Source organism: Pecten maximus, chromosome 15 (genome assembly GCF_902652985.1).
Source record: "Pecten maximus chromosome 15, xPecMax1.1, whole genome shotgun sequence".
In the NCBI taxonomy this organism is placed as follows: Eukaryota; Metazoa; Mollusca; class Bivalvia; order Pectinida; family Pectinidae; genus Pecten; species Pecten maximus.
The window spans coordinates 36,382,127-36,409,229 of NC_047029.1; the positions used below are offsets into that span (position 1 = coordinate 36,382,127).

Genomic DNA, 27,103 nt, shown 5'->3' on the forward strand with positions numbered 1-27,103 from the left:
TATTGTTGAGTCGTATACTTATTTCTTTAATTAATTTCACAAGTGATTTCAATTCATCGTCTACTACAAAATTAAAAAGTGTATTAAATTTGAATGTACTTGGTCTTTCATAATAGTATCTAGATATATATTTTTTCTGTTTAATGCTATTTGATGATCGCTACAATTAAATAGATAATGGAATTCGTCTCCTATTTCATTCAGGTTACACAGACTACAGATTCTATTTTCTCTTGGGATGTTATTCCATCTTCCGTATTCGATTGGTAATTTAATGTTACAAGTTCGAAATTTACAATAGGAATTAGCTAGCTTAGGAGGGAGGTCAAGTAGATATTTTTCTAAACTTAAATCATGTTTATAAATTCTGTAATTGGTCCCTTTCGGAGAATTGAAAACGTCATTTTTCCAATTACATATGAACAAATTTCTTAGGGTATGAAAAACATGCATCCTATCACACTTTACCTGTAAGATGCCGATCAGTCTAGCTCTTTTAAGTCTGGCACGTGGTATACCTGGCCAGGTGACCTGTCCCCAATTAACCCCCCGGGGTCCAATTATGGCTTATTCTCACTTAGCCAACATACAGAAATTTACCTGTATTACCTGGCCAACATGTCAAATTTTACACCTGAGTGAGTTTAAACTATAACAGTAGCCTGTTCTTACTTTCATGAAAGAAAATATGAAAATGTCAAGTTGAATATGACTTATATAATAATGATTCAAATGAATTTATAGAGGCTACTTATAACAAATCTTAGATATTCACAGTCAAAATCGAAATTTATTAAGTTTACATATATCATGAAACCATCACCATCTTTAAATTACAAATGTATGCTTTTTATAATAGAAGTATTAACAAGTGTCTTGTATGACTGTTATTTAAATCTGTGTATATGTGTGAGGGTGTGTGTGTTATTTTATTTTATTTTTTTTATTTTTTTTTTTATTTTTTTTACAAAATAACAATTTTAGAAAAAACACCAAAGCAAATATTTTTTGTTCATACCAATAATTATAAAATTCTATCAAACTAGCAGCGGATGTGTTTCTTAATGAAGTAAAGCAACGTTGCCACGAAGAAAAGTTTTTGCTATTCCAACTTTGACGATGATGTTAGTGTGATGATACAAAAAATATCTGTATAATATCAGTCCTTAAACTACGCGATTCAAATGATTCACCCTCTCTTTTACATCTTTTACGTGTTTTAAATCAAAATTAAACGATCATAGTCTATATTACATGTTTTGTACACAATTCAACTTACCTAGTCTGGTATGTAGGCATTAATACATATATTTTTATTCAAATCTTTACATAGCCTGCTTGATCGAACTTGTACAGGATAATTTAACTTTTTAGTTCCACATCTTTTTTTTACTAGGTCGAGTAGCTCAACCCTGCTTTATCCCTGTAAATTCTGGATTATTGTAAGAAATTGTAATGTTCTTAAAAGAGTCCTAATTGATTAAAACTACGTTTGTCATATTCCTGACAGTTTTTTAACGTCTCACTTGAGAGATTTATGTCGGACGAAGATTTGTTTTCAGAATTAAGTCTCTTTTTTACTGTTCATAACAAGACTAACTTGATTATCTAGATGATTTCTATTTAGGACATCAGTTCTATTTCACATGTGTATGCACTTTATATACCGTATTTGCTCTTACTTTGTAATTAATTTACTCTTGTTATACTTTATCAGATACATACATATATATCACATATGATCCGAAGATATAGATTTGAATTTCCTGTCGTAGTTTTACCGAGAGAAATATATATCACATTTATACGGTCTCTGATTTTATCATGTGTTATCAATTTTGTGATTAGACCTTTGGGTTTTAAAACTGAAATAAATAATGAATAACTCCGTAGATGACGATGACATTCTCATTAATGTTGGAAGCCAAGTTTTATAGCCTTACCTGTAGGTCATAATTATCTCTTATTGTTCTACCTTTCACACCTAGTATCACTTGGTCCACAGAATACCGTACCTTTAGTTGACCAGTGTACAACATGCTGTGTTGTTTGTATCATCGCTGACAATTAAGTCTAACTACCCTAGGTTACCTGTGTGATACTGTCTGGACCATTTGTACCCTATACATGTAGCCTGACCAGTGCATTTTACATGGAACTGTTTTAAAGGTTTGACTATAGCACAGTAAAGGAAATATTGTTTATTTGACACGATCTTCATCTTCGTTTCCATCGTAATGCGTCGACTACTATACTAGGATCCGCCATTTTTTTTATCACACTAAGATCGATGGACCATGTGACTTGACTTGTTTTTTGTGAGAGTGTTATTTTTTCTAAACAAAGATACAGAAAGATGTATAACCATATATATTTAATTCTCACCTCCTTATTAAATTATTTGCTGTCGCTACTATGCTTTAGTGACGTTCGGTAAGTACATTTAACTAAATTTCGTTTCGATAAAAAATACACTCCGCAAAATTTTCTACTGAACGGTTATGAGACGAAAATAGGTAAACGCAAATGCTACGGTAATGCTACGGAAATGGTACGGTAATGCTACGGAAGTGCTACGGAAATGGTAGGGTAATGCTACGGTAGTGATACGGAAATATATTATATTGATAAAAGGAGCATTTTGGATTAAGTTGTTTTACATTGATTATAGGAAAATGGCATGAAAAGAAGGGGAGATGGGGATAGGAAGTGATAATCAGTCGAATATCCCCGACCTTCGCAAGAAGTTTTGCACAACTTTGGCGATTTTTTTATTGTCAGTTGAGGAGATATTCGTGTCACCATTGCAAAGTACATCTACATTAACAGGACCTTACCAGGTTAAATCAGCAATAAGAGTTCCTCTTAAGTTGTTGTACAGGGGACATTTAAGGAAGAAAATGATGGGAATCTTCACAGGGATGTCCACATTGACAAGCAGATGAATCAACGAGATTGGCTCTATAAAGATCATAGCTTATTGCACTTTCTCGATTTCTTATTCTGTTGTGTAGTTTTCGAGGACCATAACTGATAAAATGCTTTTCAAATATACTTTTTACTATCATAATTTTTTTAGATTAGATTAAAAGGAACTTGAAGTAGGCGAGTTTCTGATAATGTTATATAAGTCAGTCCAAAGTTTTGAAGTAGAGGGGAAAGAAAGAGTATTTTTAATAGCTGTAGACGAAAGTGTTGTTCCCTCAATAAATCTGCATTTCGCAAATTATAAGGAGAAATGTTGCCAATATACATTGGCAGTAGTTCGATAAGAAAACTAGGTGCCATATTATTGACTATGGAATAGAATAAGGACAGTTTTTCGAGCATCTCTTCTCTTCGAAAGGGGTAACCAACCGGTTTCTAGATACAAGAACACTGTTTTTGTGAATATTGGCAGCCCTGTGACTATATTATATTATATTGAACAGTAATAAAGACAAAGTAATTGAAAACAAAAATGAATTAAGATTGGAATCTTGACCGTTGTCCAAGCTTGATTGCGAACACTTTCCTAGATTACAAAGATCGTAACTGTGTGTGTAGATACATGTAGCAGCTGAACAAGTTTGAATGAAGATGGTCGCTTCACATTAGCGAAGACAGATCAAAATTAAATGGACCTCATTCACCCATGAGCGGCTTGACTGTTTACTCAAATAAACTCAAATCTTATCAAATAATACACAAATACACATATAATTCATTCAAATACAACTATTTTGTGAGAATGGACCCAATTGTATGTTTTTCGATGTCAAAAAATGTATCGTATGTAGGGGCTTATTTGACCAAAAACTACTTTGAAATAATTTACAATCATTTGAGATTCTCGACCGGGTTGACGTTACAGTTGAATTACTGAAATGGCTGATGATGGACCTGAAATCGATATTATTACAAGAGAATTGACCTGTTGTTTGTATTCCAAAATATTTTTGATTTATTTTACCTGGAAATACTTAATAAATAATTATCAAATGGATGGACCAGAAATGGTCATTGCTTGTAGAGAATGGAGAAATTATAGTATTCTTGAACATTGTGTGTGGTCATATTTAAAATGACATTTGTTCATTTTACCTGAAAGTACCTAATAATATTTTTTGAAAATAAACAATTCAAGTCATCGCCTCGGGAAAGACTAAATGAAGGAGCCGGAAAATGGAAATCCGGATGTTGAAAAATTGACAGTTATTTAAATTAATTATGCATCTCCAAAATATTATAAAATATTCTTAAGTCCCCAATGAATAAGAAAATCCTAGAATGCCAAGTGAAACATTCCTGAAAATATAATGATTGTCTTTAATGATAATAATACTTTGGAATTCAAAATCTTCTTTTTAACATAAGATTAGTAATCCAGACGTCCTTGTCTCGATCCCTTGCGGAGGCATTCAAATACATTTAATGTATCGTGCTCTCTGTTACATATATCCTCTGCTGAAAGCAGAGTCAATCTAGATATACCTAGTTTAGTTGAGATGTGTTGTGACGTGTCGTTCACACTAGCAACGTGATTTTTTTACGGGGAGTTATGTGACCTTCTTTCCGTCAATCAGAATTTGTTAAAAGTATCATTTTTAGATAAATTGAAATGCAAAATATGTGTTACGTATCTTATGTTATAGTATGTTTGAATGCATAATGAATTATCCATGTTACTATATTACCTTTTATATCGCACTGCTGTTATTCTTATGATTGATGATCATCTAAGTATTTATTGGTTTGCTGATTTTACCCTCTTCTATACATCTGGTTTTCTGATATATACAATGCCTTTTATATGCTACAAATGGCTGTTTATTTTATCAAATTAGATGGAAGATTTCCCTTTAAGATACAAAAACCTGATAATGGTTAAATATAAATAATGAGATTTCCTACAAACTCGTCATGTCATTTATCTATAAATGATCAATTACAGATACAGTCCATTCGATACCGGCGGTGCAGCCTAGAATGCTAGGAGGAACTGCCTGTAAGTATTACATTATCAGTTTCCTATTTTCAAGCTATCGTTCATGTAAATACATGTTTAAAAGATATCGGCATATTTTCATATGCATATTTCGAGATAATTTTCACTTCAGAATTGTTGTGAATGTACGTGACGAGCTGACTTCTCTAAGCGAAAGTGTTTATGTCAGCTCGTCCCGAAGGTAATGTTCTGTCGTGCGTGACTAGAATGCGGTGTAGCCTACACCTGGCCAAGCTTGTATACGGACTTACCGCATGGATCCTTTGTTTGATAATAGTTAGTTTTGGACGTATTACCCCATACAACGCACGAGCACAGGTTGGTATCGAAATACTAACCTGTTTTACTGGTCTGTTTGAAGCACTTAAAAAGGTTAGTATTTGGTTATCGACCTCCGCTCGTGCGTGACAATCGAGTAATGTACCATCCTGAACTCATCGGGTATTGTCCCAATCGGAACACCTCGCCACCCAATCGGAATGCCTCGCCTCCGTCTGTGAACGTAGGCTCGGAGGTAAGTGTATGAATACACATAAAATGATGGGTCCAGGTGATTCGCCGGACGATGACCGAATTACCGCGAACTATAGTTGTCGATAGGGTAAACACCATGGCTACACCCAGTCAATTCCATACGGTTTTGAAGTATTTCGCTGTATATGTGAAGAGTAAGAGTTATATAAATGTTATTGACATGTTTTTCATTTAAGTTTTGTTTTATGTTTGTGATCCAACTGTATTTGAGAAGATTAACAGAACTAAAGCATCTACTACATGTAATGCATGTGTGTACAGTACCGGTACATGTACAGCCATGTTATTGTTTTTATCAGATAACGACAGCGACGCATAATAAACGTATACATAAACAAAATGATCCCCAAAAAGTCAAATTGTCTACCAAATGTCAGAAATATTAGTTGACTCATCCAAATTTTACACCCACAGAATACACATTAATAATGGACTAATTTGACTGGTAGATGTTTTATAATTAAGTGTCATGAGTGTGATATTTTTAAGAATAAAAATATACTCCTAAACATAGACATTACATCATTGAGTCATCAAACACTTTTCAGTGGACTTTGTTTATTTGAAATACATTTTATATATGTATTTAAATATAACATTATTACCTTGATTCTGAAACCTATATATAACTTTATAAAAAAAAATACCTATTAGTGAAGTGAATGTTTTAAAAAAAATTGCAGAAAGGTTCCCAAACCCATGCACCTGTGTATAATTTCTGTGGTGTTTTACCATCTAATGGTATATTTTATCTGAGTTGATTACAATTTTTATGGTGTACTGTTATTTCTCAGTTTTTCCCTGGCCGTTTTTATGTTTGATTTGTTCATGGCACTTATATGTTTCTGTCAAGTTTGAAATGTAAATCTGTTGACAATTTATTATGACTGTTGTGAGTTGTCAGTTGAACCATTTAATTTGAAGATGGTGAGGTTATCTTAGAGATTCAACTAGGATATCATGAAATATTTCAATTCCAAAAATAGCTTGGATCTAATCTGTACTTTTCCTCCTTTTGTCCATTGATGCCATTCTACTTAAAACATGTCCTTAACAGTCACCTTACCATATAAGTGTCCTTTATTTGTGTTGATTAAAGGAATTACATTTATTGAATTGTGAAAACATCTCATTCTGTATATATATTGCTTAATGCTAATGGTAATTTCACTATCAATCCTATTTTTAGGTGAATAATTAACAAATCTTTAAATAGTTTCGAACAATCTTCTAATTTAATTAAAAATCAAATAAAATGATAGAAGACTAGAATTCAACTTCTTCAGAATTTGTTTTACTTGGATTGTAGAGTGAAATAAAAAGGTGATTGGACTGTGATACCATCAGTGATTTAATTATATATGATATCTAACAATTATAGTTAATGACATTCTACTCCAGGTTTTAATGAATGATTTTAGGTTATTTTTTAACAAAACTCAGTCTTGGTTCAGCTGACCAGAGATAATTATCACTGGGTCAACTGTCAATGTCACTGTTAAAATGCCAAGTCACTTTTAGTAAGTGTTTTTTTTTTTACGCTGGTACACATTTTCTTTTAGCTGTAGCTGTATCCGATATCAGCTTTTGTTTTTGACTTCGATCGGATATATCTCCAATTTGCTTTTGTGCTCCACTTTGCGTCTGCCAATAGTTTATTGATGAAATTCTTTCTTAATTTTCCTGTTAATTTCTTTACTTTATTTCTAACTGCGCAATATTCAATTTCAATCAATTGTATTGACATAGAAAGAACGTCAATAGGATTAGACATCAGGCATAGCATATCTTACTCTTCTCTTCTAGAAACAACAGGTGATAAGAAATACAGACAAGTATAATGTATATGTACACATTGATAAGACAAATTCACTTAAGGGGAAGTAACTCCATGATGTTGTTAGACTTATTCAATGTTGTTGAAGAGAGTAACCCTTTTGGCTAAGGGTGCTAAATTTTGAATACTGGATTATTTTGTTATCAGTGAATAATAAAAAGCAATTTAATATATTAATATTCAAATAAATGTACTGTTAATCATAAATATTTGATGATATTGAATTTATCCCCCAACAGATACAGGCCACACAGTCCATATGCATAACACACTGGCCATCCACTGATGAGGATCAAAAGCCTATTTCAGCAAATAGATTATTATTTTTGAAGTAGGGTTACACCAACTCTTGCAAATAATATGATAATTTCTTAATCCAATTGAAAGCAGTTCCCTCATATTGATGGTTATATCATAAAAAAGAGACAGAAAAAGAAAAGAAAACATATTCGAAACAAGTATCAAAACTGCCCTAAGCCAATTCCATCCCGAAGGTATTAAACAAGTGATATAAGAACATTTAATTTCCCAAACATTCAACAAATGTGGACTAGTGTAATTATCTACAAAATGGATAATTCAGGTATACTGTGTAGTGCTATATCATTAAAGTAAAGGACACTAGGGGTTGACTCAGTAGATTTGATTAACTTAGCAATGGAAACAAAATGGGAAAAAAGGAAATTATTATTATTTAATTAAACACAATTTCTGCATAACTCATCCAGAAGATAGACAAGAGGAGTTATTTGCATATACTCTCGTCGGTGAGACATTAAACGACGTTAAACAAAATAAACCAAACCAAACCAATACTGATCTATAACAAAATGTTGTATAAATACAAACTGGCATGGAAGTCGTGCTGGTAGTCAACCAAATATACACATCCATCAATACTACCATCTATACCACCATATGATATGTTAGTTATACTACGACAATAGTTATTATAACGATTCCTGGCATGGTAACCGTGCTGGCCTATCCTATCCCAATAGGTGCGCTTTATAAACCTGTAAATATTACATACCAATGTTAGTTACTATACCGGACTGGACACCCACGACCAAACATACAAGACCAGCAGTACTGATGTAAATTTGCTACACAAATTGTAACATGATATATGTGAAGTTGAAACCAACCAAACTGTGTTATCATCATACTACCAGTAAAGAACTGGTATACTACTGTGTATGGTAATCGTAATAGAGCGTCAACCATTCTGACTATTTGAAGACTTGTGAAAATACATGTACACTATTAACAATATCTAGTCTTATTTAAATTATTTACTGGGGTACCAACATACTGGTTAATACAATTCACTACATTACCGAAATCCGATATACTCAATTTTGCATGGTAAACGTGCTTTTGAGCAATAATGGAAAATAGAGTACCGAAAAGACACAGATCTTCGGGAGATGACATCTGTGCCACGTGTGACACGAACATAAAACGTGGAGTACTATTCATAACATGTGATGGGTGTGGCTTGCTATTTTGTGCTGAATGTTCAAAACTAAAGTCATAAGTGTTCAACTTAATAGAAAGTGGTAGACCAGAGGGATTCATCTGGTCTTATAAAAGCTGTAAGAACACGCAGCCAATCCTTGAAAACATAAGTAGAACACTTAACGAGGTCAAAGTGTCTAACGACCACAGACTAGGGAAACTCGAAGATCAAGTTAGCAAGTTTCAACACACTCATGAAGAAAAAATCTCCACACTGGAGGGGCAATCAAGGACATGCGTGTAACAGTTGTCCAAGAAGTCAAAACCGACCTAACAAAAGAAATCGATAATCGAGTTAGGGAACTAGATAACAGGAAAAGAAGAAACACAAGCACCATTCTATTCAACGTGCCAGAAAAATCAGGTGGAGGCAATCACAAGAAAAGACTAGATGAACCTGACCTTCCAGTCTAGGTGTAGATTACCTCCAAATTACAGCACATTTCCGCCTAGGTAAAATTGACGTGACGAAAACACGGCCGCTAAAAATCATCTATACGAGGTAACGCTTCAATCCATCATCTTAACATCAATGCCTCCGCTGATTATTACATGGATACATTCATTACAGACGGAGACCCTGACCAAACTGTTTTTGGAGGTATCCCACAGTCTCAACTGTTTAAAAACTCCAACCCAAATGTGTCAATCAACAACAATCAAGAGGATACAAGTTTCAACCGGAACGACAGCCATGTACAAAAGAACCTCCTCGTACTTTATTCAAATGTCGATACTCTGGCCACTGTAAAGTAAGAAGAATTTAAAGTACTGATGCAGGAAAAGACACCTGTTATACTAATTTTAACTGAAATACACCAGAAATTCAAGACTCTCTCCATTAACAGTGCGTTCTACGACATGGTGGGATACAGGACCTTCCTAGGAAAGGATAAGGGGCGAGGCGTTGCTATTTACATTTCGGAAAACTTAGACATAACCATTGACGAAATTCAACTCAAATCATCCTTTGAAGAATATATCGTTTGTGACCTAAAATTTGAAAACGGAGAAAACATGTTGATCCTTAATATCGACAACCCTCAAAAATTACTAAACTTCATGTCAGAATTCTCCTCAATTAAAGCGATTCATGTCTTGGTAGCGGGAGATTTCAACTTGCCCGAAATAAATTGGTCAAATCGAATAACTATCACATCAGAGGTACACATATCAACCGGATTTCTTGAATGTATTAGGATACCTCCCTATATCAAAACGTACTACAACCTACGAGATATAGACAAAATCAACAACCGTCCTTATTAGATCTCATTTTTACAAACGAGGAAGGAATGGTCGAAGATATTAATTACCTACCAGGAATTGGGAAGAGCAACCACATTGTAATTAGTTTTAACTTTATCATTGCACGCCGAACACCAACAACACATCGTGAAAAAACTACTTCAATGGGCAATACGATTCTTTACGTGAAAAATTAGACAAAATAAACTGGCCTAGAATATTTGAAGACAAGTCACCGGACAAGTCTTGGAATGTCTTTCTTGAAACCATTACAATACTAATAGAAGACAAAATACCCGTGAAGAAGGCATCTCAGATCCATTCGAATCAAACAACAAAAAATGGAAAAAAATATCTTCACTGCAAGACGGAAGAGAAATTCAATTCCTGACATCAACAAAGAATAAAATTAAAAAGGTATGGTGGCTGATTTCTGCCATTTCGTTGTTTCGTTCTGGCGCCCCGACTTATCAGGGCTTCATTATAAATCATACTTGAATAACTTATCCGAAGTGAGTATTTGAGCTGAATAAAATGATACTTTTCACCAGGTATGTATTTTACCAAATAAGGAGGATACACTTACCTGTATAGCTTGAGCGACGTCATCCGTTACCGCATGCTGACGACGAAGACCTAGTGATCTGAGTATCCGATGTCGTTGTCTACAGCTGAAATAACAGCTTATAATTAATATTACATAAATATAAACGTGGCTTTGTAAACTCACTATATATAACATGCAATGCTCTTTCATTCAAAATACATTAAAGATATAACATCCTCATCAAGAGGGAATCAATGATGTGGTAAAAAACAAATATTTGAAGCGTTGTCCAAATAGTCTGAAAAACAAACATACAAACCTTATAGACACGTGATGTCGGTAGAAAAGAATAAGAATAATCTCGGAGTACGTGTAGCCAGCAAAATGATATTCTCTAATTGGATCCTGTTCTGACAGTGTTTAAGGAAAATTATCAGAAATTGTATTTAACAAGATGTTACACATTTTTACTGAATATAAATTATGATTTCAAAATATAAAATTGAAAAAGCAACTTAACCGTATATTCGAACATATATAAAACAGCACATGTGAACATAAGCGGTACAATGTGTACCAAACCATTTTAAAACCCACCTAAAAGGTTATTAAAGCTAAATAAAAAGGATACTAGTGGTATTGTCTCCGTTCAAAAGGCTGGTGTAACTGCTTTGCTCCGCCATCTTCTATGAAAGATTGCTCAGCGCATGACTAGCCGGAAGGCGCCATAACGATAATTATCGTCTTGTCGGGGCGAAAAGACGATATTTAGCGGGGCGTCATAACGATAAACAGCCTTATGGCGGGGCGAAAAGACGATGATTAGCGGGGCGAAAAGACAATGATTAGCGGGCGCCATAACGATAAACAGCGTTAGGGCGGGGCGGAAAGACGATGTTTAGCGGGGCGCCATAACGATAAACTGCGGGGCGAAAAGACAATAATTATCGTCTTGTCGGTGCGAAAAGACGCTGTTTATCGGGGCGCCATAACAATAAACAGCGTGATGGCGGGGCGAAAAGACGTTGATTAGCGGGGCGAATTAACTCGGCCTTTAATAGCGGCTTCGCGTTTTCGTTAGTTTGCGTCGAGTTGTGGCGTCTTTTAGTTAACGCTAATTATCGGGGGCGAAAAGACGAAGATTATCGTTCTGTCGGGGCGCCAGAACGAAACAACGAAATGGCAGAAATCAGCCACCATAAAAAGGCCATAAAAAACGTAATCCCAACAAATCAGCAGGGTCTGACGTCTTTCATCCTAAGTTGTTGTTAGACGTCCAATAAATTAACCCGGTTAATTATGGCGGCCGTTTTAGGACAAAATGCATACACTACTTAAGTGCAAAAAAATCACATAATGGCAAAACATCACATAATGGCAAAAACCACATAATGGCAAAAAACGTCTTTTGCCATTATGTTGTACTTAGCACATAAATACAAAAAAAAAAAAAAAAATCTTCCATTTCCACAGCCACAATGACAACACAAAGGCGATTTCAAAGCGACCTCGTGTGATTTACTCCGAGTCGAACAGTGATGAGTGAGTGAACGTCACCCCACGTGAAATGGATGAATGGAAATGTGTGCATATTTCCCGCGGTTTTTTTGACATGTTTAAAATTGTGTTTCTTGCTACTGAGACATATACTGCTGTTATAATGACAAAACATTTAATGTTGTTTGCATAATGCAATTTTAATGTATAACTGAAAGTTCCTGATAAAATAAATAGTTGTGAATTATTTGAGACCTACTTTTTCTTGCGTAAAGATGTTGGTATGCAAATATTTGAGGCGTGAAGTACACTGCCTGACAGATGATATTCATACGCCCATATGTACTTGTTTACAAACAGACGGAGATCGCCAATGGGAAAACACATAAAGAAAAGAGGTGGGAGTAAAATAATCATTCCCTACCTTGAGGGTGTAACAAAGAAATATCAACCTTCCGGAGATATTCTTGAATGTCCAAACCCTCGGCAAGCCTCGGGTTGGACATTCAAGAATCTCCCACTCAGGTTGAGATTTCTCTGTCACACCCTCAAGGTAGGGAACGATTATATTAATTTATGATTACAGGAACTTCTTTGTTGCATTTTCGGATACTACCTGCATAGGGACAAAAAAAATGTCGTGCTTGATCAGACATTCTATTTCAGCCTAAACCATCAGCAGAATATACTTATACTTCAAAATCGTTCAATGATCTCAGCTGTAAATCTCCTGTCAGTGACTTAAATAATTTCTTACTACATGTAAATACCATTGATCCTGTATCCACTAGACACATAACAGAAGTACCACAGATTTTTATCTCATCTTCATTAGCCTCACCTACTAATCTGTCTCTCTCTGGGTCCACTTTATCACCTCCCCTATCTTCCCAACAACAGTGGAGGTTGATCTTTTGATTTGGTTTTTGTAGGACGCTTACCTTCATTTTTTCTTCTGTAGGTTTTCATCCCTTTCCTTCTAATTCCCAGATATTTTTTTCTTGTAATGACATTGGATATTTCCCGAAAGAATTGCAATCAACTTTAGTTTCTAGATATTTAAATTTACCGGCTAATTCAGTAACCTGGTCTGACCAATGTCTCGAATGTCCCTGCTGCATCATACCAATGCCTAGTGTGGTTCTTTAGAATATCGATCTGAGAATAACAGTAATAACAGAGAATGGCAGTTTCCTCAATATGACCACTTTTCATGGGAAATTGTAATGCAGTCAACAAGCAAAGGTTACTTCAGACTCACTTCTCGCTGAGTTTTGGAATAGACTTTCTGTAATGTTGCCTCATGTGTAGCTATATTACCAAACCCTTTCAATTTCTACGCAATGAGCTCACTACTGGCACCATCTGGCAAAGTTGTCAATATTTTATGAGCTGTTCCTTTTAACCTCACCTATCCACGAAATTAAGATAATGATAGCCAGAATGCCAAGTGAAACTTTTCTGAAAATAACGAAATTATAGATAATAGTTATAATACTAATAATTTAGAGTTTGATATACCGCTATATCAGGATCAATTTTTATACATAATAACCTTGTAAATACTAGCCACAATATAGACTAGAGAGATATTTCCTTTAGCTCGATCGGTAGGGCGTAAGCCTAGTAATCCAGATGCCAATGGTTCGATTACATGTTCTTGCGTAAGCATTGAAACAAATTTAATATATCATGCTCTCTGGTACATATATCCTTCGCTGAAAGTAGATATACTGAGGTTAGTTGACATGTCGTTTGTTGATGATTTAAGTGTGTCAAGGTCGCTCACGTTTTTACAGGGAGTTATGTCACCTTGTCTTACTCCATCAGAATGTATGAAAAATATCTTTTTAAATACATTGTAATGCAAAACGTGTTAAACACTTCATGCAATATTATGCATGCATGTTTTATGAAGTATCCATTTACTTCACTTATTATACCTTGCTATTGTTATTCTTATGATCATGTAAGTATTTACTGTTATGCTGATTTTAACCTCTTTTATACATTTGGTTTCCTTATAAGTGGAATGTCTTTCGTATGCTACAAATATCTGTTATATCTATCAAATTAAATGGCAAAAAAAACACAAAAAACAACAAAAACATAAAATTGATGATTCTTATATTGTAACAAAAAAAAAAAAAAATAAAGATTCCCTATAAAGTATTCTTTAATAATTATAATTATTAATTATTATAATTTTATGAAAATCTATAATTCATCAATTACAGCTGGATTTCCGAGAAGCAGGAAGTTCGGCCCCTTCCAATAGGACACTTCGTAAGTTTTAAATTATCATTTGTTCTACTTCCAAGTTATCATTCATATGAATACATGTTTAAAAGGATGTCGACATATTTGGATACGCATATTCCGATATAATTTTCATTTAAGTAGACCTGTATTCAGTAGACCTGTGTTTAGTAGACCTGTGTTCAGTAGACCTGTATTCAGTAGACCTGTGTTCAGTAGACCTGTGTTCAGTAGACCTGTGTTCAGTAGACCTGTGTTCAGTAGACCTGTGTTCAGTAGACCTGTGTTCAGTAGACCTGTATTCAGTAGATCTGTATTCAGTAGACCTGTGTTCAGTAGACCTGTATTCAGTAGACCTGTGTTCAGTAGACCTGTATTCAGTAGACCTGTGTTCAGTAGACCTGTATTCAGTAGACCTGTGTTCAGTAGACCTGTGTTCAGTAGACCTGTATTCCGTAGACCTGTGTTCAGTACACTTGTATTCAGTAGACCTGTATTCAGCAGACATGTATTCAGTAGACCTGTATTCAGTAGACCTGTGTTCAGCAGACCTGTGTTCAGTAGACCTGTATTCAGTAGACATGTATTCAGTAGACCTGTATTAGTAGACCTGTATTCAGTAGACCTGTTTTCAGTAGACCTGTATTAGTAGACCTGTATTCAGTAGATCTGTATTCAGTAGACCTGTGTTCAGTAGACCTGTGTTCAGTAGACCTTTGTTCAGTAGACCTGTGTTCAGTAGACATGTATACAGTAGACCTGTGTTCAGTAGACCTGTGTTCAGTAGACCTGTGTTCAGTAGACCTGTGTTCAGTAGACCTGTGTTCAGTAGACATGTATACAGTAGACCTGTATTCAGTAGACCTTTGTTCAGTAGACCTGTATTCAGTAGACCTGTGTTCAGTAGACCTGTATTCAGTAGACATGTATACAGTAGACCTGTATTCAGTAGACCTGTGTTCAGTAGACCTGTATTCAGTAGACCTGTATTCAGTAGACCTGTATTCAGTAGACCTGTATTGAGTAGACCTGTGTTCAGTAGACCTGTGTTCAGTAGACCTGTATTTCCGTAGACCTGTATTCAGAAGACCAGTATTCAGTAGATCTGTATTCAGTAGACCTGTATTCGGTAGATCTGTATTCAGTAGACCTGTGTTCAGTAGACCTGTGTTCAGTAGACTTGTATTCAGTAGACCTGTATTCAGTAGACCGGTGTTCAGTAGACCTGTATTCAGTAGACCTGTATTCAGTAGACCTGTGTTCAGTAGACCTGTATTGTGTTCAGTAGACCTGTGTTCATTAGACCTGTGTTCAGTAGACTTGTATCCAGTAGACCTGTGTTCAGTAGACCTGTATTCAGTAGACCTGTATTCAATAGACCTGTATTCAGTAGACCTGTGTTCAGTAGACCTGTGTTCAGTAGACCTGTGTTCAGTAGACCGGTAATGTGTTCAGTAGACCTGTGTTCAGTAGACTTGTTTCCAGTAGACCTGTGTTCAGTAGACCTGTATTCAGTAGACCTGTATTCAGTAGACCTGTATTCAATAGACCTGTATTCAGTAGACCTGTATTCAGTTAACCTGTGTTCAGTAGACCTGTGTTCAGTAGACCTGTATTCAGTAGACCTGTATCCAGTAGACCTGTGTTCAGTAGACCTGTATTCAGTAGACTTGTATTCAGTAGACCTGTATTCAGTAGACCTGTATTCAGTAGACCTATGTTCAGTATACCTGTATTCAGTAGACCTGTATTCAGTAGACCTGTGTTCAGTAGAACTGTATTCAGTAGACCTGTATTCAGTAGACCTGTGTTCAGTAGACCTGTGTTCAGTAGACTTGTATTCAGTAGACCTGTGTTCAGCAGACCTGTATTCAGTAGACCTGTATTCAGTAGACCTGTATTCAGTAGACCTGTGTTCAGTAGACCTGTATTCAGTAGACCTGTATTCAGTAGACCTGTGTTCAGTAGACCTGTATTCAGTAGACCTGTATTCAGTAGACCTGTATTCAGTAAACCTGTATTCAGTAGACCTGTGTTCAGTAGACCTGTGTTCAGTAGACCTGTATTAGTAGACCTGTATTCAGTAGACCTATATCTCCTGATCATATTAATGACCGGATGTAATAAGTGTGTTTGCTAATAAAAAAGGTTAGTCAGATAATCTTTTTCCGAGAATTTTACCCCGAAAGGTTGGGAGATGAAAACCCATTACATTTGCTCTAACCCCTTGGTTGTTACGTTCTATGATCCTGAATAAGACCCCATAACTTTATGTATATACATGAATACCTAGACCTGTATTCAGTAGACCTGTATTCAGTAGACCTGTGTTCAGTAGACATGTATTCAGTACACCTGTATTCAGTAGACATGTATACAGTAGACCTGTATTCAGTAGACCTGTGTTCAGTACACCTGTATTCAGTAGACCTGTATTCAGTAGACCTGTATTCAGTAGACCTGTATTCAGTAGACCTGTATTCAGTAGACCTGTGTTCAGTAGACCTGTGTTCCGTAGACCTGTATTCAGAAGACCAGTATTCAGTAGATCTGTATTCAGTAGACCTGTATTCGGTAGATCTGTATTCAGTAGACCTGTGTTCAGTAGACCTGTGTTCAGTAGACTTGTATTCAGTAGACCTATATTCAGTAGACCGGTGTTCAGTAGACCTGTATTCAGTAGACCTGTATTCAGTAGACCTGTGTTCAGTAGACCTGTATTGTGTTCAGTAGACCTGTCTTCATTAGACCTGTGTTCAGTAGACTTGTATCCAGTAGACCTGTGTTCAGTAGACCTGTATTCAGTAGACCTGTATTCAATAGACCTGTATTCAGTAGACCTGTGTTCAGTAGACCTGTGTTCAGTAGACCTATGTTCAGTAGACCTGTATTCAGTAGACCTGTGTTCAGTAGACCTGTATTCAGTAGACCTGTGTTCAGTAGACCGGTATTGTGTTCAGTAGACCTGTGTTCAGTAGACCTGTGTTCAGTAGACTTGTTTCCAGTAGACCTGTGTTCAGTAGACCTGTATTCAGTAGACCTGTATTCAGTAGACCTGTATTCAGTAGACCTGTATTCAGTAGACCTGTGTTTAGTAGACCTGTGTTCAGTAGACCTGTATTCAGTAGACCTGTATTCAGTAGACCTGTATCCAGTAGACCTGTGTTCAGTAGACCTGTATTCAGTAGACTTGTATTCAGTAGACCTGTATTCAGTAGACCTGTGTTCAGTACACTTGTATTTAGTACACCTGTGTTTAGTAGACTAGTGTTCAGTAGACCTGTGTTCAGCAGACCTGTATTCAGTTATTCAGTAGACCTGTATTCAGTAGACCTATGTTCAGTAGACCTGTATTCAGTAGACCTGTATTCAGTAGACCTGTATTCAGTAGACCTGTGTTCAGTAGACCTGTGTTCAGTAGACCTGTATTCAGTAGACCTGTGTTCAGCAGACCTGTATTCAGTAGACCTGTATTCAGTAGACCTGTGTTCAGTAGACCAGTATTCAGTAGACCTGTATTCAGTAGACCTGTGTTCAGTAGACCTGTATTCAGTAGACCTGTGTTCAGTAGACCTGTATTCAGTAGACCTGTATTCAGTAAACCTGTATTCAGTAGACCTGTGTTCAGTAGACCTGTGTTCAGTAGACCTGTATTAGTAGACCTGTATTCAGTAGACCTGTGTTCAGTAGACCTGTGTTCAGTAGACCTGTATTCAGTAGACCTGTATTCAGTAGACCTGTATCCAGTAGACCTGTGTTCAGTAGACCTGTATTCAGTAGACTTGTATTCAGTAGACCTGTATTCAGTAGACCTGTGTTCAGTACACTTGTATTTAGTACACCTGTGTTTAGTAGACTAGTGTTCAGTAGACCTGTGTTCAGCAGACCTGTATTCAGTTATTCAGTAGACCTGTATTTAGTAGACCTATGTTCAGTATACCTGTATTCAGTAGACCTGTATTCAGTAGACCTGTGTTCAGTAGACCTGTATTCAGTAGACCTGTATTCAGCAGACATGTATTCAGTAGACCTGTATTCAGTAGACCTGTATTCAATAGACCTGTGTTCAGTAGACCTGTATTAGTAGACCTGTATTCAGTAGATCTGTATTCAGTAGACCTGTGTTCAGTAGACCTTGTTCAGTAGACCTGTATTCAGTAGACCTGTATTCAGTAGACATGTATACAGTAGACCTGTGTTCAGTAGACCTGTATACAGTAGACCTGTGTTCAGTAGACCTGTGTTCAGTAGACCTGTATTCAGTAGACCTTTGTTCAGTAGACCTGTGTTCAGTAGACATGTATACAGTAGACCTGTGTTCAGTAGACCTGTGTTCAGTAGACCTGTGTTCAGTAGACCTGTGTGCAGTAGACCTGTATTCAGTAGATCTGTATTCAGTAAACCTGTATTCAGTAGACCTGTGTTCAGTAGACCTGTATTCAGTAGACCTGTATTCAGTAGACCTGTATTCAGTAGACCTGTGTTCAGTAGACCTGTGTTAAGTAGACCTGTATTTCCGTAGACCTGTATTCAGAAGACCAGTATTCAGTAGATCTGTATTCAGTAGACCTGTATTCGGTAGATCTGTATTCAGTAGACCTGTGTTCAGTAGACCTGTGTTCAGTAGACCTGTGTGCAGTAGACCTGTATTCAGTAGATCTGTATTCAGTAGACCTGTATCCAGTAGACCTGTGTTCAGTAGACCTGTATTCAGTAGACTTGTATTCAGTAGACCTGTATTCAGTAGACCTGTGTTCAGTACACTTGTATTTAGTACACCTGTGTTTAGTAGACTAGTGTTCAGTAGACCTGTGTTCAGCAGACCTGTATTCAGTTATTCAGTAGACCTGTATTCAGTAGACCTATGTTCAGTATACCTGTATTCAGTAGACCTGTATTCAGTAGACCTGTGTTCAGTAGACCTGTATTCAGTAGACCTGTATTCAGCAGACATGTATTCAGTAGACCTGTATTCAGTAGACCTGTATTCAATAGACCTGTGTTCAGTAGACCTGTATTAGTAGACCTGTATTCAGTAGATCTGTATTCAGTAGACCTGTGTTCAGTAGACCTTGTTCAGTAGACCTGTATTCAGTAGACCTGTATTCAGTAGACATGTATACAGTAGACCTGTGTTCAGTAGACCTGTATACAGTAGACCTGTGTTCAGTAGACCTGTGTTCAGTAGACCTGTATTCAGTAGACCTTTGTTCAGTAGACCTGTGTTCAGTAGACATGTATACAGTAGACCTGTGTTCAGTAGACCTGTGTTCAGTAGACCTGTGTTCAGTAGACCTGTGTGCAGTAGACCTGTATTCAGTAGATCTGTATTCAGTAAACCTGTATTCAGTAGACCTGTGTTCAGTAGACCTGTATTCAGTAGACCTGTATTCAGTAGACCTGTATTCAGTAGACCTGTGTTCAGTAGACCTGTGTTAAGTAGACCTGTATTTCCGTAGACCTGTATTCAGAAGACCAGTATTCAGTAGATCTGTATTCAGTAGACCTGTATTCGGTAGATCTGTATTCAGTAGACCTGTGTTCAGTAGACCTGTGTTCAGTAGACTTGTATTCAGTAGACCTGTATTCAGTAGACCGGTGTTCAGTAGACCTGTATTCAGTAGACCTGTATTCAGTAGACCTGTGTTCAGTAGACCTGTATTGTGTTCAGTAGACCTGTGTTCATTAGACCTGTGTTCAGTAGACTTGTATCCAGTAGACCTGTGTTCAGTAGACCTGTATTCAGTAGACCTGTATTCAATAGACCTGTATTCAGTAGACCTGTGTTCAGTAGACCTGTGTTCAGTAGACCTATGTTAAGTACACCTGTATTCAGTAGACCTGTGTTCAGTAGACCTGTATTCAGTAGACCTGTGTTCAATAGACCGGTATTGTGTTCAGTAGACCTGTGTTCAGTAGACCTGTGTTCAGTAGACTTGTTTCCAGTAGACCTGTGTTCAGTAGACCTGTATTCAGTAGACCTGTATTCAATAGACCTGTATTCAGTAGACCTGTATTCAGTAGACCTGTGTTCAGTAGACCTGTGTTCAGTAGACCTGTATTCAGTAGACCTGTATCCAGTAGACCTGTGTTCAGTAGACCTGTATTCAGTAGACTTGTATTCAGTAGACCTGTATTCAGTAGACCTGTATTCAGTAGACCTATGTTCAGTATACCTGTATTCAGTAGACCTGTATTCAGTAGACCTGTGTTCAGTAGACCTGCATTCAGTAGACCTGTATTCAGTAGACCTGTGTTCAGTAGACCTGTGTTCAGTAGACTTGTATTCAGTAGACCTGTGTTCAGCAGACCTGTATTCAGTAAACCTGTATTCAGTAGACCTGTGTTCAGTAGACCTGTATTCAGTAGACCTGTATTCAGTAGACCTGTGTTCAGTAGACATGTATTCAGTAGACCTGTGTTCAGTAGACCTGTATTCAGTAGACCTGTATTCAGTAAACATGTATTCAGTAGACCTGTGTTCAGTAGACCTGTGTTCAGTAGACCTGTATTCAGTAGACCTGTGTTCAGTAGACCTGTGTTCAGTAGACCTGTGTTCAGTAGACCTGTATTCAGTAGACCTGTGTTCAGTAGACCTGTGTTCAGTAGACCTGTGTTCAGTAGACCTGTATTAGTAGACCTGTATTCAGTAGACCTATATCTCCTGATCATATTAATGACCGGATGTAATAAGTGTGTTTGCTAATATAAAAAGGTTAGTCAGATAATCTTTTTCCGAGAATTTTACCCCGAAAGGTTGGGAGATGAAAACCCATTACATTTGCTCTAACCCCTTGGTTGTTACGTTCTATGACCCTGAATAAGACCCCATAACTTTATGTATATACATGAATACCTAGACCTGTATTCAGTAGACCTGTATTCAGTAGACCTGTGTTCATTAGACCTGTATTCAGTAGACCTGTATTCAGTAGACCTGTGTTCAGTAGACCTGTATTCAGTAGACCTGTGTTCAGCAGACCTGTTTTCAGTAGACCTGTATTCAGTAGACCTGTGTTCAGTAGACCAGTATTCAGTAGACCTGTGTTCAGCAGACCTGTATTCAGTATACCTGTATTCAGTAGACCTGTATTCAGTAGACCTGTGTTCAGCAGACCTGTATTCAGTAGACCTGTATTCAGCAGACCTGTATTCAGTATACCTGTATTCAGTAGACCTGTGTTCAGTAGACCTATGTTCAGTAGACCTGTATTCAGTAGACCTGTGTTCAGTAGACCTGTATTCAGTAGACCTGTATTCAGTAGACCTGTATTCAGTAGAGCTGTGTTCAGTAGACCTGTATTCAGTAGACCTGTGTTCAGTAGACCTGTATTCAGTAGACCTGTATTCAGTAAACCTGTATTCAGTAGACCTGTGTTCAGTAGACCTGTGTTCAGTAGACCTGTATTAGTAGACCTGTATTCAGTAGACCTATATCTCCTGATCATATTAATGACCGGATGTAATAAGTGTGTTTGCTAATAAAAAAGGTTAGTCAGATAATCTTTTTCCGAGAATTTTACCCCGAAAGGTTGGGAGATGAAAACCCATTACATTTGCTCTAACCCCTTGGTTGTTACGTTCTATGATCCTGAATAAGACCCCATAACTTTATGTATATACATGAATACCTAGACCTGTATTCAGTAGACCTGTATTCAGTAGACCTGTGTTCAGTAGACATGTATTCAGTAGAACTGTATTCCGTAGACCTGTGTTCAGTACACCTGTATTCAGTAGACCTGTATTCAGTAGACCTGTGTTCAGTAGACCTGTATTCAGTAGACTTGTAATTCCGTAGACCTGTATTCAGTAGACCTGTAATTCCGTATCATATTAATTGTCGGATGTGATAACAGTTTGCTTGCTTTAAAAAAAATAGAAGTTGGTCAGGGAATCCTTTTGCAAAAATTTACCCCGACAGATCAGGGAATAAGAAATCATTACATTGTCTCTAGCCCCTTGGTTGTAACGTTCTATGATCCTGAATAAGACCACAATCAACCTGCACCATAATTACAATATAGGATATATATTTTCTCTCTTTGCCGACCTTTTACCCACTAAAATCGTCATTTGTATTGGTAATATCTCACTTTTGGCGAAAAGAAGTGATAGTTATATGAATTAATTATTTGCCTCTGCATATCGAAAATTGACTAATAAATATATAATAGGATTGTTGAATCAACACATTACTCATAGTGGTTCTCAGCGAGAACCGAATTATTCGGAACTTCTTGGGTAACCTATAGTGTAGTGATGGGCGATAACATAGTTATCATTCCTTACGGAACGAAATGTTTTACGTCTAAATGAAGCTGACACTAGTTTCCGTATAATTTATCCTGGAGACTTAACACTTTAGTTGACTAACTGAAACATAGGTAGTCGAAATAATTCTAAAGAAAAAATTATTTCTGAGTTTTCGATACTTTTTACAGAACGGTTACAATCATTTACTGCGAAAAAGTATTTCCAAAAATTGATATAAATAGGTAGATAGGATATTATGTTTCTGAATATGACTTCGAACAGCTGAAATAAGTCCTCTATATTTAAGGACGTTTGTATCAATATCAAAGACCTGTTGAAATTCTTCAAAACAGTACAGTTCTGTGTTTATTTTTTTTTTCAGAAAAATCTTATCTGGATTTGGCAAGAAGATGATTGAACTGAGAAATTAGTAATGCCTTTATAATATGAGATCTACCTATTGGAGTTGAAACTCGTTCTAATAAGTGCCTTTAACTTTACTCAAATTTGTTTTCGTTAATTTAGTTTAGGTATACGATGTAGATTAACATGAAACTCAATTCCTAAAAGTGTAAATATTCCCCACTGTAGATTCAATTCAGGGTAGACAACTTCAACACTATCTTTTTGCTTCTAATCCAAATAGCCTGGGTTTTAGATACATTTATTTTAAATCCAGATATATTTGCAAAAGATTTTAATTCGTCAATAGATTCTTTAAGAGATTCCTCTGTTCCATCCAAGATCAGTGAAGTGTCATCCGCATATTGAGGCAGTAAAATAGGAAATTATCAACATAAATACTTTTTATATCATTATTGTTACTTATTCTAACGGCTAAAATTTTAGCACACATTATTTAGGCATTGAACGGCTTTCAGTTGGCATTCATATTGACTATGAATGCCAACTGAAAGCCGTTCAATTCTTATATTTACCATCTGCGATATTTTTATTTGTCATGCGATTTTTGTTTTGAAATTTTCAAATTCAAATTTCCCGCGCTTACCAGTAGCAGAGATCACTTCCTGTTGGCAGTTCATAGGCTGGTGAACTCGCAACTGAATTGGTAGAGTTATATAGTGGCAGTGCCATACAATGGTAAATATAAGCATATATAATCAATTGGCTCCCCTGCCTACATCAGAAAAATGGAGACAAATTTCTCCCTTGATTAATAGCTGAGCTTGATTTGTTTTGTAGAACTTTCGCCTTTTTCTTAATATCTTTCCCAAATTAAAAAAAAATCGAAAACTTTTTCAATGAACTCCCTAGAGTCAAAAGCCTTTTGAAAGTCAATAATTAACAACATTCCAGGTATATTTTTATTTTCTGCATATTGCATGATATCGTAAAAAAATTCGAGTGTTTTCCACAATATAGCCTCCTGAAATGAAACCGTTTGATCAGTATGAATTTAATTGATCAAAACTAATTTTTTTTCGGCTAGCTATTGATCTTATGAAATTTTGTAAATAATTTTTTTTTTATTATCGAGAATTTCTGCCTGCTTAGTTATTTTATCTCCATTTTCTTTCTCTATCATTGGTATTGACTTTGTGTAATTTCTGTTTTCTAGATTTAAAAAAACTATTTTTTTGTTTGTTGTTTGAAATTATAGTACTTTTTTAGTTATTATATCTTATATTTTGTAATTCTTGTTTTGTTTTCATTAATATCTTCTAGTTCACATATACTTTATTAGATTATTTTATAGATTAATTTCATTCAAATTCTAATGCTTTTTTATTTGACGAGAAGGAAATGGTTATGCCTTGAATTTCTTTTAAGAGTGTTTTTTTGTTTTTAAAGTTGATTGCTTATCGTAAATTGTATATAAGAATCGAGTATATTGTTGATGTTTTCTTAATGAACACAGGAAGAGCATATTGTCTTTTAATGTCGAAAATAAGTTTATTTATAAGTTCTTAGTAATCTAAAGCATAATAAACTTGATAATCAAACTTCCATAGGTAGCAGTGTACAGTAAAAATGCCAAATTCTGAAAAATATGGCACATGTTTTAGATATGTAAACATTGCCAGTTAACCTTACATATAACCTCTAATAAAGTATATATATTTGAAATCTGTACAACATTTGCAATTTTAATAGAGCTCTGAAGGATAAGTAAACTGATATTTTCTGTGATTTTTAGAGCTGTGAATACCATGGTAACAGCTTAAAAAATTCTCAAAAATTGCAAAATATTATGATATTTGACCCAAAATAGCACAATTCTCTACACAATGTTTTTTTCTGAAACCTATTTGAAATTAGATATCTCTATCCCAAAGACAGAATTAATCTTGTTTGGACATATGTTGTAAATTAAGTTTTTCCGCTATCTTACCTTTTCTGTGGGCTTCCATTTTGCGCTGTAGGCAAAATTAAATTTCCTGTGTAAACACATGTTCGGAAAATCCGGATATTTAAAATCCGGAACCAATTTATTGATTTTTGTTTTAATAAATGTGAAGCCTGTATGTACTACTTCATACTGAATATACCAATTATAGTTTACATTTATTTTTTCATTTTTTATGCATATCAAAATACAGGAGTTATTTGCTTAACAAAAAAATCGCCCATGGCCAGGCCGTCTTAATGTGGTGTGCTACCCATAATCCTTTTTCCTTTTTTGAATTCGTTAAACTTCAAAGCAATTACAGGAAGTTAATAATCAGTTCTATAGCCTGGTTCAATATTTGAATAATGAAAAAGTAATTGTCCGAAATAAGAAAAAAATCTACCCGAGCTTGTTTAACAGGATTACTACTCCTCCAGGCGTATCTTCTATTTTCTGGATACTGTTCTCTATATATATCTACCATTCCCAACTCTTCTATAAGTTTAATTATTGTATCCCTGGCTTTTGGGTTATTTATATTTTTATAGCTCTTATCATAGTCAAATGTATGATTCAAAATTAAGTTAAAATCACCACATATTATTTAAGAATCATTGCCAAATAAATTAATAGTTTCAGTTAAGTTTTCATAAAAATCTTAAATGTCTTAATTAGGGCCATATAGTGTTATTAATGTTACTTTTCTACCTTCTACCCTCAAACCAAGTGTTAGAAAATTCCCAGTCAAGTCCTTTTTTCCGGCAATACATTTACTTCAAAATTATCATTGAATAAAATTGCTACCCCCTGTGCATTTGATCTGAACAAATTAGCAGTCATAACCTCATTCTGCTCTAACTATATTTTCATGAGTGAAGTGTGTATCATGTAAACAGAGAATATTAAAGGTTTATTTTTCAAGTAGAAAAAAATATCATTTGTTTTATGTCTGTCTTTTAGACCTTGGCAATTTGCTGATATTATCTTTATACACTCAACAAGTCAGAGATATCTTAACAGTTTATCTGATTAAAATCACTGACCATATATGTGACATTGCCTAAGACAGAAGACAGGAGATATAACGGAGCCCTTGCCAGCAGCAGTATAGTAATGAATCTGACACTCCAGAAGAAAAGAAAAGGAAGCAGTTATAAACAGAAGGAAATCAAAGTACTCAAAATACTGAATGGCTAAACATGTTGATAAAGAATATACAGTATTTAAAATGCGTTGATGAGTTACAACCATTTAGTTAACCAATAAAATGAAAATGCCATCTCAATATATCATATACTTTTCCGGATATAAACTTAATACTACACTATTCGAAGATCTACATAACATGCATGGAATGCAGATTATTCTTGTTCTTTACCATATGACATAATTCAGATATATCATCACAAAATTATGTAAATACATTGTATTATATTAACTTACCTATGACAAACATACTGAAACACAACAAACAGTTATTTCCTAATATTTATGGTTTCATGTTTGACAAGAAAACTAAGTACTGTTCTGACGCAAAAAGAACATTTGGCACAACATTGTTCTTAGGCCATTTTCTGCATACAATTTCATTAAGAATGTATATATTTCTGATTTTAGTACATCATGGCATAAGCTTCGAAACTGGCGCTGTAAACCATACCAACAATATACAAAGTTTTTCATCCACACCAAAGTAAAAGACTATCCTTGAAAATAAGAAACTGACCCGTCAAAATGTATACATTATGAATTTCCCTCGACATATACCATTTCTGTCATGATGAAACTCGTACCAATCAGAGGGCAATATTCATTTGGTATCCCTAATCCATCTACATATCAAATTTACTTGAAACGTATGACCAGTTACAAAGGCTACCAAAATTTTGAAGACAAGAGGCCCATGGGCCTTGACGGTCACCTGAGTTTCGAAATATTTCAGATAATTTAACGGACCATTTTTAGCCCCACCCATCAGTCCAATGGGTCAGTCAGGGCCAATATGTGGATACCATCAAACTGTCATCCCAAGCTAATAATGTTAACCAAGTTAGAATATAAATTCCA

General features: G+C 35.6%; 1 long non-coding RNA gene across 1 annotated transcript; it reads left to right on the forward strand.

Annotated features, from left to right (window-relative positions):
• The first annotated feature begins 4,958 nt into the window (after positions 1-4,958).
• On the forward strand, positions 4,959-24,121 carry LOC117343700. The gene is made up of 3 exons (XR_004536064.1): positions 4,959-4,987; positions 14,409-14,457; positions 23,069-24,121. It is a non-coding gene; the product is annotated as an uncharacterized LOC117343700 (long non-coding RNA).
• Positions 24,122-27,103: the final 2,982 nt, after the last annotated feature.